This window comes from Sminthopsis crassicaudata, chromosome 1 (assembly GCF_048593235.1).
Source record: "Sminthopsis crassicaudata isolate SCR6 chromosome 1, ASM4859323v1, whole genome shotgun sequence".
In the NCBI taxonomy this organism is placed as follows: domain Eukaryota; kingdom Metazoa; phylum Chordata; class Mammalia; order Dasyuromorphia; family Dasyuridae; genus Sminthopsis; species Sminthopsis crassicaudata.
The window spans coordinates 10,036,589-10,040,193 of record NC_133617.1 but is presented as its reverse complement, the minus strand read 5'-3'; positions in this window follow the sequence as shown (position 1 = coordinate 10,040,193).

The following is a 3,605-nucleotide window of genomic DNA, read 5'->3' as shown; positions in this document are numbered from 1 at the left end:
GAGTTCAAATCCAGCTTCAGACACCCACTAGCTGTGTGACCCTGGGCAAGTCACCTAACCCCGTTTGCTCGGCTTCCTCATCTGTTGTTGCTGTTTGTCCCTTGTTCTTGAAGAGGATCCCGAATCCCTCTCAGGTGATGACATGATACACAATGAGTTAGAGTTAGCGAGGGAGGGCCGGGCACTCTCTCTTCTGGAGCCAGTTGGGTCCAGGAACAAGACATCTCCGAAGCTGGGGGGCCCTGATGCAGTGGGAGACCTTGATGTGACTGAGGCAACACCCACTCAGTGACATTGTCAGGCGTGTCTGAGTCTTTGTGACCCTTTTGGGGTTTTTTTGGCAGTGAGATGGTTTGCCAGTTCCTTCTCCAGCTCATTTTACAAATGAGGGAATGGAGGCAAAGAGAATTAAAATGACTCGCCAAAGGGCATGTGTTTAGCAAGGCTGAATTTGAATTCAGGGCTTCCTAACTTCAGGCCAGAGTCTCTATCCACTGTAGCGCCACCTAGCTGTCCCAACATAGAGCAGATAGAAAGGAAAAGGAATATACTGATGATACAAGCTGGAGAGTTACCCAGGATCTTCCCCGAAGCCTCTCTGGAGAGTGACCCTGGGGGGAGGTCCTGCTCCCCCTCAGCCCTTGCCCTCCCATCCCTCCCATCCACAGGGGGTCCATCTGGTGCAGATGAAATTTAAGATGATGAGCTTATGCGATGGAGAGTTAACTTCCTGTGGAATTCCCCATTTGAGCTACTGTTTCCACCCTATCCAATTAAACATGTTTTGTGTTTACTCTGAATTTTTTTGCGTTTGCTTGTCTGTCCACACTGGTCTTTCTGGTAGAATGGAGGCTCTTTGAGGGCAGAAAGTGTTTTCCATCATCAGGCAGGCTCTCGAATAAATCTTGCCTTGGGTCGAATTGGACGTATTGCTCTCTTGAGATTTTTGTCCAAATCATGGATACAAATATCAAATCACTGAAGAACAAAGGGCAGATCCCTGGGACCCTCTTTTACAGACTTCCCTGCATGCCGGCCATTGGCCCAGATAGACAGTTGTTGGGTCTATTCTGTCAAGTGGTTCCAAATCCCCCTAACTGGGCTATCGCGCAGTGTTCAGAGCCCTGGGTTTGGATAGGGGCTCGATTCAGAGCTTAGCTCTGCTACCTGTGTAACTTTGGGAAAATCAGTAAACCTACCTGGGCCTCAGTTTCTCCATCTGTAAGATAAGGGTTTGATAAAAATTGGATGAGCTCAGAGATCTCCTTCCTTCTCTAAATCTATGATCCTGGGGGCCTTGGTGGAGTGTATTTGTGTGTGTGTGTGTGTGTGTGTGTGTGTGTGTGTGTGTGTGAGAGATGTTTGTCCCTCTTAGAGTAAGGTCACATATAAAGGAACAATGGATTTGTAGTCGGACTTTCATAGGTGACATTTACTCCCATTATATAGGTTTAGATTTATGTGTTGAGTTTCTAACAAAAATAAAAATAGAATTGTTTAGGATGACCGCTCTTCACTGCCACCCTCCTCTGACACCTCCTCAGAGCTTGGAGGTGGGCATTGGTTTCCAGAGGCAATGTTGTCAGACTTGGATCAAGCCTAGTTGTGTGGGCCTGGCAAATCACTTTGCCACTGTCTGCCTCAAACATGGGGGTCAGAATAGCACCTACCCTGATTATTGTGAGTGTCGAATGAGGTAGTCATTGTAAAGCGCTCACAGCACCTGGCACATAGTAGGCACTTAGAAAATCCTTCCTTCCTTCCTTCCTTCCTTCCTTCCTTCCTTCCTTCCTTCCTTCCTTCCTTCCTTCCTTCCTTCCTTCCTTCCTTCCTTCCTTCCTTCCTTCCTTCCTCCCTTCCCCTCCCTTCCTTCCTTCCTTCCTTCCTTCCTTCCTTCCTTCCTTCCTTCCTTCCTTCCTTCCTTCCTTCCTTCCTTCCTTCCTTCCTTCCTTCCTTCCTTCCTTCCTTCCTTCCTTCCTTCCTTCCTTCCTTCCTTCCTTCCTTCCTTCCTTCCTTCCTCCCTTCCCCTCCCTTCCTTCCTTCCTTCCTTCCTTCCTTCCTTCCTTCCTTCCTTCCTTCCTTCCTTCCTTCCTTCCTTCCTTCCTTCCTTCCTTCCTTCCTTCCTTCCTGCCTTCCTGCCTTCCTTCCTGCCTTCCTTTCTTCCTTCCCCATTACCCAAATATACAAAATATAAATATTTATTTATTTATTTTCAATTTGTCTTGTGGTGGCTACTTTATTTCCTGTTTGAAATCCTGACTTTGCTACTTACGGCAGTCTGTGTGATTTTGAATCCACTGATTAATCTCTGGGCCTCAGTTCCCTCACCTGTAAAATGAGAGCGCTGGACTAGATGTCCTTGAAGGCTCTTTCTAGCTCTAATTCTGTGATCCAGTCAAGCCCACAGTCTCCTGGACTTTCCTGGCTGCCGCCATCTTGAAAAGCCCACCTGTCCTGCTTGCCGTTTGGTCACTTACCATCAGGGAAAGAACCCCAAGTGGAAGAGGCTGCCAAAGTTTGGACTTGCCTACGGAGCAATGCTCTGTGGGAGAAGTAGCCATTTTAGATGGGGGAAGGGAAAGGAGGAAATGGGAGGGGGAGGGAAGATTCTCTCTCCTCTCATTACCTGCTCATGTGTGAAGTCCAAGGGAAAGAGTTAGAGAAGAAAAGAGAATGACTGAGGCTGTTCCCTCTCAGGACGGAGTCACTCCTGTTGGTGGGCAGCTCTAGGACCACTTCCTGTCGCCAGTTTCAGGACAAGCCAATGGGACACGTGGAGACCACCTAGGGGACCCTGAAAGTATACATTCTTTATTGGGTGAAAGAGACCTTTCCCCACAAATACTTTGTGGAATGGCCACTGTTAGAAGCCTATGGTCCTGGCAACTGGGTGGCCCAGTGGATAGAACACCAGCCCTGAAGTCAAATCTGACCTCAGGCACTTAACACTTCCTGGCTGGGTGACCCTGGGCAAGTCACTTAACCCCAACTGCCTCAGCAAAAACAAACAAACAAACAAACAAACAAACAAAAAAACAAAAAAAACCCCTAAGCCTATGGTTATCCTGTCTCTATTTCTCTATCATGTCCAGGAAGATACTGCAAGTGACCTTGTCAAGCAAATTCCCCCTGAGAACAGAGAAGGCAGACTTCCCTTCTTACCCCACTCTGGGATGATAGCAGGGCCTCCCTTTAGCTTGTGGTGAAGCTCTGGGGCCTCAGAAATAGCTCTGGGATGCATAAAATAATAGAAGGGATGACCCCGATCTCTTTCCCCCAATGTTATCACTTTCCATTTGATTTGAAGCATTTACCAAGTATCTACTATGGGCCAGGCCCTGGGGATAAAAAGACAAAGTGAAAATGTCACCTTCATTTTCTCGGAGAAAGGAACCTGTACCTACTTAAGTTAAAATAGGATACAGAGTAAGTATGAAGCGGGGCAGGTAGATGGGGCAGTGAAGAGAGGGCTGGGCTTGGAATAATAAGGAAGACCTACTGAGTTCAAATCTGGACTCAGACATTTACGAGCGGTGAGATTCTGGGCAAATCTGCCCAGTAGGCTGTTGTCTGCCTCAGTTTCCCCATCTGCAAAATAAACCACT